Source organism: Suncus etruscus, chromosome 1 (genome assembly GCF_024139225.1).
Source record: "Suncus etruscus isolate mSunEtr1 chromosome 1, mSunEtr1.pri.cur, whole genome shotgun sequence".
Classification (NCBI taxonomy): domain Eukaryota; kingdom Metazoa; phylum Chordata; class Mammalia; order Eulipotyphla; family Soricidae; genus Suncus; species Suncus etruscus.
The window spans coordinates 206711454-206725439 of record NC_064848.1 but is presented as its reverse complement, the minus strand read 5'-3'; the positions used below and the strand labels follow the sequence as shown (position 1 = coordinate 206725439).

At 61.4% G+C, this 13986-nt stretch overlaps 1 long non-coding RNA gene across 2 annotated transcripts in view; it reads left to right on the top strand.

Annotated features, from left to right (window-relative positions):
- The first annotated feature begins 4921 nt into the window (after nt 1–4921).
- Nucleotides 4922–13986, top strand: part of LOC126014010 (uncharacterized) — a 92621-nt gene continuing 83556 nt past the window's right edge. The window contains exon 1 of one of the 2 annotated variants that reach the window (XR_007497561.1): nt 4922–4971. This is a non-coding gene — a long non-coding RNA (uncharacterized LOC126014010). Of the gene's footprint in view, nt 4972–8822; nt 9013–13986 lie in introns of those variants that run through there. The other variant, XR_007497562.1, reaches the window with a different exon arrangement.

The following is a 13986-nucleotide window of genomic DNA, read 5'->3' as shown; positions in this document are numbered from 1 at the left end:
TGGACAGACACACAGATGGACACACAGAAATGCATGGACATGTGAGTGGGTCTCTGAGGATATCTGAAGGGGTCTCTCTAGGGCTCTCTAAGGACCTTTCTGAGGGGTTCTCAAGGTTTCTGAGGTGGGTTCTCTGAGGGTTTCGTAGGAGGTCTTTGAGATTCTCAGTCTCTCTGAGAGTCTCTGAGGGGATCTCTGAGGGGTCCCTGAGGGTCTCTGAGGTGTCTCTGAGGATCTCTGAGGAGGTCTCTGAGGGTCTCTGAGGGTCTCTGAAGTGGTCTTTGAGGAGGTCTCTGAGGGAGTCTCTGAGGGTCTCTGAAGTGGTTTTTGAGGAAGCCTCTGAGGGTCTCTGAGGGTCTCTGAGTGGGTCTCTTAAGAAGTCTCTGAGTATCTCTGAGGCGGTCTCTGAGGGAGTCTCTGAGGGTCTCTGAGGGTCTCTGAGTGGGTCTCTTAAGAAGTCTCTGAGTATTTGAAGGTCTCTCAGGAGATCTCTGGAGGTCTCTTGTGGGAGTCTCTTAGGGTTCCCTGGCATCTTGACGGGCTTCCACAGAACAGAGAGGCCTCACTCCAACGCTGGTAGGGCCAGAGAGAAGAGCCGAGGGGGGCAGAGTGGGGAGTGGGGGAGGGTCCCATCAGGGGCCAGGGTGGGCCAGAAGCAGCTGCTCTGGTCTCGGCCTTGGGGTTGTGGGTCTCTGCCCAGCTCTGGCTCCTGCCTCATTTGTTTGTTTTTTTGGGGGGAGGGGTCACACCCGGCAGCGCTCAGGATGTCTGGATTTGAACTACCGTCCTTTTGCATGCAAGGCAAACGCCTTACCTCCATGCCATCTCTCCGGCCTCTCCTGCCTCCTTCATTTTTTTTTTTTTTTTTTTTTTTTTTTTTGGTTTTTGGGCCACACCCGTTTGACGCTCAGGGGTTACTCCTGGCTATGTGCTCAGAAATCGCCCCTGGCTTGGGGGGACCATATGGGACGCCGGGGGATCGAACCGCGGTCCTTCCTTGGCTAGCGCTTGCAAGGCAGACACCTTACCTCCAGCGCCACCTACCCGGCCCCTCCTGCCTCCTTCTTAACCTAACCGGGCCTGGCAAAGGGTCAGGAGATACAGCAGCTGGGAGGGCTTTTGCCTGGCAAGTAGCTCAGGAATCCTGCATGGGATTAATCCCGAGCACAGACAGGGAGCATCTGAGCACCACTGGGGATGGTCCAAAAAATGCCCCCAAATACAAAAACAACTTTGGGTCGAGTAACAGCATAGCGGGGAGGGCGTCTGCCTTGCACGCTGCCAACCCAGGTTCGATCCCTGACATCCCATAGGGTTCTCCCAGTCCGCCAGGAGTGATTCTGAGCACAGAGCCAGGAAGAGCCCTGAGCACTTCGGGGGCGGCACCCAAAACCAACAGCCAAAAAGAGTGGGGTGTTGTGGGAGCTCCCCAGCTGTTTCTTCCTGCTCCACCACATGCTCCCAGGCCTCTCACCACCTTCCCTTCGCCTGTCTCTGAACCCTAGAGCCAGGCAGCCTTGGGGCAAACCCCAACCCCAGAGCTCAGGAGACAGCAGGTTATCCGGCTTCGGAGGCCCCAATCTGCTGCCCCTCCTGGTGCCTGGGGCTTGTGCGTCTGTCCTGCCACCCAGGCTTTTCTCCTGCCTCTGCTTCCATCCAGCTGAGCTCAGAGGGGCCCCCGGAGCTTCTTCGGGGAGCCACAGCGCGGCGACCTCCCCCAGGGCCGCCTGGGTTGCTTAGCAATGTGGCTCCGAGGCAGACACACAGCTCGGATGGCTTCTGCCTATTTTTAATTCGCTGGCTGGGGGTTTAAGTTTTGTGTGAGCAAAGGCAGGGAGAGACTGGGGGCCCCTATTCCCCAGAAGCCACGAACATGCCGCCCCCACCCCTGGCTGGAAAAGTCACACAGCGCAGGGCACCCGCTGTCCCGTGCCCTCGCCCAAAACAGAAGGGTTTGCAAGGGCCCCAGGGGACTGAGGTCCTCACGCGTGGGGCAGGGACAGGGACATGGGACTGTAGGGAGATGCCAGGCCCAATATGTGGCCTGTGTGTGGGCTACAGGGGAGGCTGCTGGGATTCGGGCTGGGGTTCTGAGGGTTGTCTGGGGTCTCTGAGTTCCTTCCTGTATGGAGTCTTGCTGGGGGGCGATTCTTCTGAGTTTCCAGAAGGTTCCCTCGCCCCAAGTAGGTGGCGTGCGTGCGTGCGTGCGTGCGTGCGTGCGTGTGTGTGTGTGTGTGTGTGTGTGTGTGTGTGTGTACATGTGTGTGTGTATGTGCATAGGAGGGGGCAGGAGAGGCTGGCCCCAGAAGCTGGGGCTTGGAGAAGAAAAGGGGGGCAGGCGGCTTCTAGCAGGGCCCTGACCAGGCACCTGAGGGGAATCCAGGCTCATGTTCCTGGGCCCCAGGGTGCTCCCTAGGGATGGAGGAGGAAGGGGTTCCAGCAGTGGGACCTGCAAGGCTGGTGGGTTTGGAGGGGAAACCCTAGGGAGGTCTGGCAGGAGGGGCAGGACAGAGAGCAGCACTGGGGCTGAGTGGAGGTCGAGTCTGTGCCCTCCTGTGGGGAGGAGCATTGGGGAGCACGGGGAGTGAGGGCAGCTGGAGGAACGTGGGAGGATGGAGGCACAGGCTAGGAAGGGAACAGGGAGGAGTGTGGGGGCTTTGGGCAGATGTGGGGCATGGGTGCAGAGAAGGGGTGTGGGAGCACAGGGATGGGGAGGAGGATGTGGAAGCACAAAGATTGGAGGGGAGGAGTGTGGGGTCACAGGGATGTGGGGGGCCTGATCTCTCTCACCAGCCAGGCAGGGGCAGGCCCAGGGAACCTGGTGGGGGATGCTGGGGTATAACCAGGGGGAACTGGGCAAGGACATAAGGACAGTGTCTTCCGGGGGGTGCGCTCCCCTCCCCTCTTCCCTCCTTTCCTTTCTCCCCTCTTCCATTTCTTCGCTCTATTCCTCCCCCTCCTTTCCTCCCCTTCCTCCTTCTCTCCTTCCTCTCTCTTCCCTCTCCACCTCCCCATCCTCCCCTCCCTCCTCGCCTTTTCTGAAGCACCTTCCCCAGCAACTCTGAGAAGGTGGAGGCGAGGGGAGGGCGTGTGTCCGTTGTGCTGGGGAGGCCCAGCCAGAGAAGGTCCTTCAGCCATTCTGTGTGGCTGCTGCTGCTGGAGAGCCGAGGCTCCTCCTTTCGCTCTCCTGCTCCTCCTTCTGCCTGGGATCGTCCCCCACTGTTGAGTGTCTGCCTAGGGGGAAGGCTGCTGAGGCATCACCTGGGGACAGGGCAGCAGTGGGGTCCTATGACTTCCCCATTACCACAGACTCCCCCCTCCCCGCCTGGAGCATAGGGACCTGTCAGCCTCTCCCAGAGTGCTCTGAGCACAGTGCTCATGTGCCACCAGCGCCAGGCTGGGCAGGTTCCGGCAACCTGAACATAACCTAAGCACCAGCCCCCAGTTCTGGGTCTGCTTTAGAACATGTAGGATCGGGGTCCAGCACCCCAAATCTCTGTCAGGTGCAGTCCTGCCATCCAAGGATCCCCTACTCCAACACAACAACACAACCCCCAAATACACAACCACATGAGACCCCAAAATGCACAGTCACGTGTAGGACCCCTGAAACAACACAACACAACCACACATGCAACCCTACAATGCAACAAACACGTGAGCCCCCAAATATTGTTGCTCAATACAACACACACAATGGGGTGTGATCCCCAAAACACATACAACCACACATGATCTCTGACACAATCATAGGGCACATTGTGGAGGGAGGTTGACATGGTGCTGGGATTGGTCCTGAGACATTTTCTGTCTAAGACCCAACTAGGAATAACTTGTGAATCACAATGCACTAAATAAAATATTAAAAACAAATCAATGTATGACCCTCCCAGCCCAACAGCATATGTGCTATCTCCCAAATCCTCTAAGGACCACAGGGATAAAGTGGGGGGACTGGGAGGAGAGTGGGGACAATGGGCTAAGACATTCTTGCCAGTGATCAGAAATTGTGGTGCCCAGCACAGGGGGAGGGCACTCGCACAGGCAACCCAGGTTGGATGCCCGCACCCCAAATCCCCTGAACATTCCTAGGAATAATTCTTCTTTTTTGGTCTTTGGGTCACACCTGACAGCACTCGGGCATCACTCCTGGTTCCATGCTCAGAAATCACTCCTGGCAGGCTTGGGGGACCATATGGGAGCAAGGCAAACACCCACTTCCATGCTATCTCTCCGGCCCAGCCCCAGGAATAATTCTTGAGCGTAAAGTCAGCTTTTTTTATTTTTGGGGGGTCACATCCGGTAGCACTCAGGGGTTCCTCCTGGTTCTACGCTCAGAAATCACTCCAGGCAGGTTTGGGGGACCATATGGGATGCCAAGATTTGAACCACTGTCCTTCCGCATGCAGGGCAAACGTCTTACCTCCATGCTATCTCTCCAGCCCCCTAGAGTCAGCCTTGACCATTGTGAGGTGTGGCCCCCAAACCAACAATCAAAACCCCAAAATGGTGGTTTTTTTTGTGGGTTACACCGGCATTTTCCAGGTGGATCGGCTATTTCCTCAGAACCGCTTACCGGAGACCCTGGGGCTACATCCAGTCACCGCCTGGGCTGCCCAGTGGACAAGGACCAAGGACTCAGGTTAGCACTCCGGGCCTGGTGGGGAGGGAGAGCGGCAAGAGCCAGGCTGCAGGCCTTAAGCTGAGCAGCGCCTCTGCTCTGGAATCCTCCAGGCCCCAGCAGCCCCCAAAACCTCAGCCATGACACCAGGCTCTGCCTCCCACGGGGGAGCTGGGCTCCCATTCCAGGCCCCACTGGACTGTTCTAGAAGCAGCACCGGAAATGAGAGCAACCTGGGGACAGCTGTCTGTTTGTGGAGACGAGAATGGGGGTGCCCCAGCTGTTCTCTCGAACTCCTTAGACACAGGCTCTACCCACGCCTGCAGATTTTGGGGGCCTCACCTGAACTCGTAAGTGCCAATCTGGGGGCTGCACTATGACCCAAGGTCCCCACGCCATGCTTCATTTCTGCCCAGCTGGGTCCCAGGAAACACCCCACTCCCAGGTCTAGGGTCTCTAGGATCTAGAGGCTGGAAGGGGCCGCACCCACCTGCCTCCTCTACCAGCAGGGGGGGGGGGCATCCTGAGCCCTTTTTAGGCTCTCCTGAAACCCGGGCTTGGCCGGTGCTGACCCTCGTGCCAAGGCCTCGGTGTGGGGGAACGCCAAGAGCCAAGTCCAGAAGAAGGGGGCATGTGTGGGTCCATCCCTGGCACTGTCCACCCCAGATGTGGATGGGGATCCCTCCCGGAGATAAGCGCAGAGAGAAAAAGGGGCCCCCCTGTTTCGGGGCAGATCCCCCCACCCCAGCGTTCGCAGAAAGGAGGGGAGAAGGGGAGGGGAGGCGGGGCTCGGCCGGAGGCGGCCCCGGAGGGAGTCCCCAGCGCGGCTGGCTGCTCCCACCTTCGGTGCGCCGGTGCTCCGGGGTGGTGCGCGCCGCGGCCAGCCGGGTGGTCCCGAGGGTGCTGCCCGGCCCCTCCCCGCGGTCTCCCCGCTGCAGCCGAGCGAGCCGAGAAGCGGCGGAGAGGGGGAGGAGAGGAGCGAGGAGCGAGCGAGCGGAGGGAGGCGAGCGAGGCTGCGAGAGCGAGAGCGAGAGAGAGCGAGCGCGCGCGCCAGAGAGCGAGCGAGCGGGAGGAGGGCGGCGGCGGCGGCGGCGGAGGAGGAAGAGGGAGAGGAGGAAGAGGAGGAAGCCGGGCCGCTCGGAGCGGCGGAGCCTTCCCCGGACAGCCCCAGCCGCAGCCGCGGGCGGTGGAGACGACGCGGCGGCCGCCCGCGCCCGGCCCGCGCGCCCCTCGCCACCCGCTCTCCGTGCCCGGCGCGGGGATGCAGCCGGGGTATGGCCGCCGGGGCCCCGTCACCTGCCGCGGGGCGCTGAGCCGGTGAGTAGCCGGCCTGCCTGCCTGCCTGCCTGCCGCGCGCCCGGCCCTGGGCCGCTCCGCCGGCGCCGGCGCCGTCGCCATGAGCGCGCGGGGGGCGGCGAGGGCGCACGGGATGGGCAGCCCGGCGAGGGGGCCGCGGGTGCCCAGCTGCGCCCGCGGGGTCGGGAGCCTCTGGGCGAGGGTCCGGCCGCCCTGGCCTGGGGGCGGCGGCACGTGGCCGCGCCGGGGCGCGAGGGGCGACTCCCGGAGGCGCAGGCCGCGAGGTGGGCTCCGTGGAGACGCGGGGGAGTCCCCGGCGCGGGGTGGCGTGGCGGCGGCGGCGGCGGCACAATGCCCGGCGCGGGGATCTCCCCGACCGGTGGGGACCCGGGAGAGGCCGGCCCCGCGGGGTGCGTCCGGCCGAACCGGGGCCGGGGTGTGAGTGTGTCGGGGGCGCCCCGGCTCTGACCCGACCCCCCGGCCTCGGGACCCCTGCGGGGGTCCACGGGGAGGAAGGCTGCGACTCTTGGGGCACCCAGAGGAGTTGTGTGGATGGACTTAGGGGCTCCCGGGGCTCCCCGAGAGGGGCGCTCCGCGGTGCCAGCGCCTTGCCCTGCGCCCTGCGCCGGCGCGCAGCGGCGGGGACCCTGCAGAAGGCGCCCGGGGGGTCCTCCGGGAACCCAGAATGTGTCTCCCTCCCGAGCCTCGCGTCCCCGGGGCCCTGCGCGTCCCCGATCTCAACTTTCTGGCCCGGTGGCCCCGGAGGCGGCGCGTTTGCCGGGGGGCCCTGGAGGCGTCTCCAGGCCGGGGCGCACGGCCGTCTCGAGCGCGCGCGGGGACCAGGCCACGGAGTAGGAGTGGGGCGTGAGAGACATTCGGGGCTCAGCGCCAGCGGCTCCGACTGGGACCCGGGGGGGGGTCCTCTCTCACGTGTGCCCAGAAATCTGGCCTGCGCCCTGGTCCAGCGGGGATGGAGGATGCCTTTCCCGGGGGCGGGGTGGGGGTGGGGAAGACGAGATTTATTTATTTTTAATGCTCACTTTGATAAACGACTCCCCAGCGGCCCCCCCCCCGGCTCCCGCCGATGGCCAGCCAGACGTGGGGGCGGCGGGGCCCAGGGCCGGGTCCTGGGGGAGTCGCCCCCGCCCCGCGCCAGCGCCGGGGCCGAGTCGCAGCTGGGCGCGCGCGCCGGGCGGTTAATTTCCTGCCCAGTGGCGCGCTCGGGCAGGGCCGAACGCGCCTAATAGGGCCGGGGTCGCCGGCCGGGGGGTGTCTGGGGGTGGGCTGTCTTGCAGGCCTGGGGAGAGCCGGCTTGGGTGTGCGCGGTGGGCGAAAAGCAGACCACGCACAAGTCTCCACATTGCGGCAAACGGCTCGGCTCGTTAGCAACTGGCCCCGCGCGGGGTGGGCGCGCGTTTGAATCGGGCTGCGTGGCTCGCGGGGACCCCTGCGGTCCTGCAGACCAGCCCCTCCAGGTGAGACCCGGGAGGAGAGAAAGTTGCCGGGAGAGCAGAGCTGGCCGGGGCTGGGGCAGCTCCCCCATTTTCCTCCCACCCTGTTTTCCTCCACCCGGGAGCTGCGTGGAGGAGGGGGTTCTTGGGGGCCGCGCAGAGGCCGGGCGCGCGCGCCTCCCCCACCCCACACCTGCAGGCTCGGCGATGCCGCCCCCGGGGCCCTGCGGGGACCGAGACCTCCTTGCTGTGCGTGGGCTCGGGGTTGCGCACGCTCCGGGAATCTTATTTCCCGGCGGCGTGGGTGCCCAGGGGGAGCCCTGGGGGCGCAGGAGCGGCACTGGGTGTCGGGGAACCCCCTCAGCCAGCTGCGTGCATGGCCAGGGGAGGCTTCTGGGGGTGTCTGTGGGCCTGTGCTGGATACTAGGGTTCTCTGGTGAGCCCCTCCCCCACAGGGGCCTCGATGGCTTGTCCTACCCCTTAGGCCCCCGGGTATGGACCCGCGTGCACCCCGCTTTGGCACCGCAAGGGACCAGGGCAGCATCCGGGCCTTGGCAGTTAGTGACCAGACTCCTGTGGCCTGTGGCAGCACCAAGGACAGTGCCCTTCCTGGGCGCCATCCCTGGGGCCAGCTCCTCAGACCCTCCAGGATCAGTGGAGGACCCCCAAAGGCTTAGGGGTGTCCAGAAGGCTCAGGAGAGGCCTCTAGGTGCCCACGTTTGGGGGTCTTCTGGCCATTTCCACCACTTGCTCCCCTAGAGCCTTGCCGGGTCTTGGGGGTATCGGACAGAAAGGAGGGGCTCTTGGTTTGGAGGTGGTTAGGAAATGCCCAGTTCTGGGTCCCATGGCCTTCCGAGTCTGATAATGCTAGGATGCTGCCCGGGCCTGAGCATGGCCTAGTGGCCATGGTTGGCTGGTGCCATGCTGTGGGGCGTGGGTGGCCTCCGCCCTCCCGGGCAGCGCGTCTGTGCAACACTGCGCAGTTTGGAGCGAGACGCGTCAGGGTAGGCAGAGGGCAGAGGCCCAGGGATCAGGGCGCGGGAAGAGGGGAGGCAGGGCCTGAAGAGGCCTTGGGCTGCGGGAGCTGAAAGGAAAATGTTCTTTGGCTGCGTTGGTGGTGCGGGCTGCCTGCAGGCCTGGGCTCCAGTCTCTCTCTCTAGCTCTCTCTCTCTCTCTCTCTCTCTCTCTCTCTCTCTCTCTCTCTCTCTCTCTCTCTCTCTCTCTCTCTCTCTCTCTCTCTCTCTCTCTCTCTCTCTCTCTCTCTCTCTCTCTCTCTCTCTCTCTCTCTCCTCTCTCTCTCTCTCTCTCTCTCTCTCTCTCTCTCTCTCTCTCTCTCTCTCTCTCTCTCTCTCTCTCTCTGTTTATTTATCTCCACACCCGGCTGGTCGCTCCCTTACAAAGACAAATGGGGCCCGACGCGCTGCCGACATGCGTGTAGACTTCTTGGATTTTTTTAAACCAGCACAGGGGAAGAACCAGGCTGAACCCCATACCGGGCACAGCGCGGCTTCCCTGGGTGTACCCCTCACCCCACATCATCATCAGCATCCTAGGATCATCCTGGACGTACCAGGGGGGCCTCCACCCCACAGGGAGCAGCGCACCCCATTGGCACCAATGGCACCGTGAGATGGATGTTCCCAGGTCTCTGTTCCCCTGAACGGGCCCCGCCACCCCCCAGCCCCCGGGAGCGGGTCCTTTTTTTGCGCCCTCGCGGCTCCTCTTTATTCATAACCTTCTGCTGCCTCCGGGTTCTGCCTGTCCATCTGTCTCTGCCTCTCCCCTGCTGTCTGTTCCCACACGTGCTGGGCGCCCTGAGCCGCTGCCTTACCTGCACCCGTTTGGGGGTGGTCCCGAGGCCAGGCCATCCGATGGGGCCAGAAAATCTGGTCCCTGGGGCCATGCACTTAGCAAATGAGCCTGTGATCACAGTTTCCCCAACACATGAGTGGCGCACACGAGGTGTCTGTGCTTAGGGTGGAGGTGAGAGCGAGGGAGAGAGCAAGCCCTGTTCCCTTCCCTCTAGGGAGCTTCTGGGATTGGCAGCTCCCCAGGGGGCAGCAGGGAGAGGCTGGGTGGGGGGGTTCTTCAGGCCTGGACCAGGACAACCATCATCACTTCTTTCTCTACTAAGACAGCAGGAGTCTGCTGTCTGGTATCTTATAACTTGGCTAAATTCTCCTGAAAGATGTTCAGGGGAGGCTTTTCACTGCCTGGGCCCCCCTCTAGACCCAGATAAGGCTGTTCTTGCCTCCAGCTTTGGGGATTCTCAGTTTCATTGTTTTGTTTTGCTTTTGGGCCACACCTGGAGGGTGCTCAGGGCTGACTCATGGCAGGGCTCGGGGGACCCTATGGGGTGCTAGGAATTGAACCCGGGTTGGCCGTGTGCAAGGCCAATACCCTTCTTGCCTGCTGTGTTTGCTCCCAGACTCCCGTGGCTTATGCCTTGGAGGGTCTTTGGGGTTTTAGGTCTGAGCTGCTCCCCTGCAGAAAGGAGGGCCCACAGTAGGCTCTGCCACTTTCTGTGGGACCATTGCCCAGGTAAAGCAAGGAGGAAGCCTTGAGGGGTCCCAGCTGGTCCTCAGGCTAGGCCAGGTCATTCTGGAGCTGTTGGAGGCCGGGCCAGAGGCTGCCCAGAGGTGCTCAGAGCCAGGCCTGTGGGAAGGAGACAAGGCTCAGCTCGCCTGGGAGCGGAGACACCAATAGCTCAGGACCCTTGGCACCCTTTGGCCAGTAGCTGTGTGTGTTGGGGGAACATCGTCCAGTTCTGCCTGAAGCTACTCACCAGCACCTGGGGGTAGCCCTGCACACCCTCCTCTTTATCGGGAAGCTGAGGTGAGAGGGCGAGACCAGAGTTCAAAGCTTTGGAATCTGAGCTCCGGGACTGGGGTGCAAGTCTGATGGTTTCTCTCGTGTTCTGGAAGATGGACTCACGGTTGCCAGCTGTGAAACTGTTTCTCAGGGTACAGCAGAGAACAGCAGGTACTCACGGATTCAGGGTGATGGGGAGAGATGTCCACTCGGGCTGTGGAGAAAGATCTTGCAAAAGTAAGATGAGAGTTGAAGGCTGGAGCGATAGCCCAGCAGAAATAGATGTCTTGCAAGTGGCTGACTTGGTTTTTTTTTTTTTTTTTTTGGTTTTTGGGCCACACCCGGTAACGCTCAGGGGTTACTCCTGGCTATGCGCTCAGAAGTTGCTCCTGGCTTGGGGGACCATATGGGACACCGGGGGATCGAACCGCGGTCTGTCCTAGGCTAACGCTGGCAAGGCAGACACCTTACCTTTAGCGCCACCGCCCGGCCCCTGACTTGGGTTTGATCTCAGCATCCCATAGGGTCCTCCGAGCCTGCCTGAAGTGATTCCCGAGTGCAGAGTCAGGAGTAACCCCTGAGTGCTGCTGGGTGTCACCCCAAAACCAACCAACCAACCAACCAACCAACCAACCAACCAACCAACCAACCAACCAACCAAGCAAGCTTCTGAATATTGGGAATTCAGAAAGGCTGGGATGGAACTTGTCTGAGTGTGTGATCCCAGCACTGTCCCTGCCCCTGGTCCCTTTCTGTCCCCCACCCTCTCCATCTTTGGCTTCTGGGTTCCATCTGGCAGTATTTGGGGCTGCTCCCAACTGAATGCTCGGGATATGTTCTCAGCTGCTCAGGGGACTTTGCTGTCTGGGGTTGGGAGTTGGGGATCAGGCCTCACTCCAGCCTTTTCTCTGCCTCCCCCAGCCCCTCTCTGGGGGGCCTGCCTACCCCATTGCTGCTTGGGGTCCCTGCTGGAGCTCTTCATCTGGCTTTTCCTGGAGATGTCCCCCACCCCCACAGCTGGCTGAGAGCCCTGTCCCTGGGCACTGGTGCCACTCCCTGACCAAGCCTGGCCTGAGCATCCTTCCTGGAGACGCTGGGGCTTGGGGGGTGGGGGATGAGCCAGCCTAGAGCTCCCCCAGAGGTTCTGCAGCTGGGAGGAGCTTTTGGGGTGACCCAGGAGCGAATACTGGTTCTGCAGGGGGTTGGCTAAATGGTCCCTGTGGATGGACCAGTCTTGGTGCTTCTCTAGTGGGGAGGTGGTTTGGGGCTAACTCACATGCTAGGTGCCCCCCAGATCAGGTGGAGAATGAAAGGTGTGATTCAGGGGCTCCAGGAAGGGCCCCCTTAGGAATGAGGGCTTTCACCCACCATCCTGCCTCTCAGGAGGGAGCCACGGTCTCACCCATGTCACACACCCCTTGGAGAGATCAAGGCATATGTCTGTATTCCTGGGGTGCCGTTCCTGCTATTTGGAGGCCCTGGATGTCATCAGACACAGTCAGGCCAGTCGCAGAGATGAGAAATGGAGAGCCAGGGCCCACGGGACCATCCACCTGCTCCTGCAGGGCTGCTTGTGGCCCCCAAGTGTCTGGTGATGGCTGCTGCCTCTCTTGTGGCCACCAGGGGCCCATTTGTCCAGCCTTGGCGTCTGAGCAGGATACGTGTGGGAGGAATTTAAGGTGAGGAAGGCTGTTTCGGGGTGTCGCGTGACTAACAGCTGGAGCCGCGACTGCCTCATGATCCACAGATGGATTTGACATGGGCAGCGGCATATGGAGGGCACAGGGCCTGAGGGGAAGGGAGTCCCCAATGAATGTCTGCCCTGCAGGGACCATTTTATTTGTTTTTGTTTGGGGGCCACATCTGGCTGTGCTCAGGGGTCTTATGGGATGCTGGGGATAGAACCCGGGTTGGACACATGCAAGGCAAACACCCTCCCTGCTGTGCTACGGCTCTGACCCTCCATTTAGGATGATCTTCCTCACTTTAGTTCCCCATGGATGTTGGGCACCACGTACAGAGACACAGGACACAAGGGACCGTGTTTGGGAGCATGGTGTCATGCCAGTGGCCCTGTCCTCGGCCCAGGTCTCCTGGCCCTGCCTCGGAAATCTGTGTTGGGAAACAGTCAGCTGAGCAGGAGTATCGCTGGGGACCTTGTGACCTGCCCTCCAGGAGAATATGTGCTTGGGACCTTCTGCACAAGCAGCGCCCAGTCCCACCCAGTCTGCGCCACCACCATGTTGTTTCCCTTTGACCTTCGAGGCTGACCCGTCCCTTGTCTTGCCAAGTTGTTAGTTCAAATTCCATAAAGAATACTGGGAGACAAGAGTTAGAAAGATTTTATCCTGGGGCCGGTGAGGTGGCGCTAGAGGTAAGGTGTCTGCCTTGCAAGCACTAGCCAAGGAAGGACCGAGGTTTGATCCCCTGGCGTCCCATAGGGTCCCCCCAAGCCAGGGGCAATTTCTGAGTGCTTAGCCAGGAGTAACCCCTGAGCATCAAATGGTGTGGCCCGAAAAAAAAAAGAAAGAAAGATTTTATCCCAAGGACCATTTTTTAAACATCCAGAGTTTTGGGAGCAATAATCCAAGTGCTGATTTTTTGTTTTGTTTTGGTTTTGGGTCACACCCGGCAGATCTCAGGGGTTACTCCTGGCTCTGCGCTCAAAAATCACTCTTGGCAGCCTCGGAGGACCCTATGGGATTCTGGGAATCGAACCAGGACCTGTTCAGGGTTGGCCATGTGCAAGGCAAACACTTTAACGCTGTGCTATTGCTTTGGCCCCTCAAGTGCTGACGTTTAACTCCTGGGATGTGTTCACAGAGACGGCGAGTGCACGGGATTGTGTGAGGGGTCCCAGGCCCCACAGAGCCCGAGGCTGACCTACTGGCAGGATCCTGGCTTTGGAGGCCACCTGCCTTTCGGACAGCACCTGGGGCTCTGCCTGCTGGGATCAGGACTAGAGGCAGGAGTGAGGCCAGGGTCTGGGTATCGGCCACTCTGGGCCCTTTCCCCTGCCCACCAGGCTTCCTACTGAGTCCAGGTCCAGCTGTTGAGCCACTCTCAGGTGGCCACACGTCTTCCCCTGATCTCTCTCTGACCTTGGCTCCCCTTTTCTGTTACCCTTCTCCCCATTCTCTTGGAAGCCTCTGGGTTGCAGAGGTGTGGGGTGCCAGTGGCAGGCTGGGGCACTGAGTTGGTGCCACCAGTGGAAGGAGGGTCCTGAGTCCCCGTGGGTCTGAGTTGGTCACAGCGGTGGCTGCAGGTTAGAAGCAGCACAAGATGGGAGCGGTCACAGGTACCCCACGACTATGGGGCGGGGAGAGGCGTTCTCTGACAGGGATGCTGGAGCCCGACTGGGACTACGTGCCCCTGGGTGGGATTCTTGGGGCGACTCGGGCACACAGGCAGGGACTCTTCTCTCCCGAGTGGTGGATTATATGTGATAACATGTGTATGCTGCTGTGGTATGCACGCCCGCATCATGTATGAGATATGAGGGCACATGCGTGCACAAGCATGTGTCATGAGGCTGTGCAGGTGTTGTGTCCCACCTGCACACACGACATGTATGTGTGTGTCGCCCCGTGCTCTGGCCTCCAGGCTCCACTCCGACCTACAGGCCCAGCTACCTCCACTTCAGAGCCTCCGTCCCTGGGAGCCTGGCCTTGGTGGGAAACGCTGCCGGGTGCTGCCGGGGCCTACAGCCGCCTGACTGACTGTGTCTCGGCTGCGCGTGGCCCGGCCGGCCTGGCGGTTCTACTCTGCTCCAGCCCCTCCCGACCCGGTCGCCTCCCCGTGGCTCTG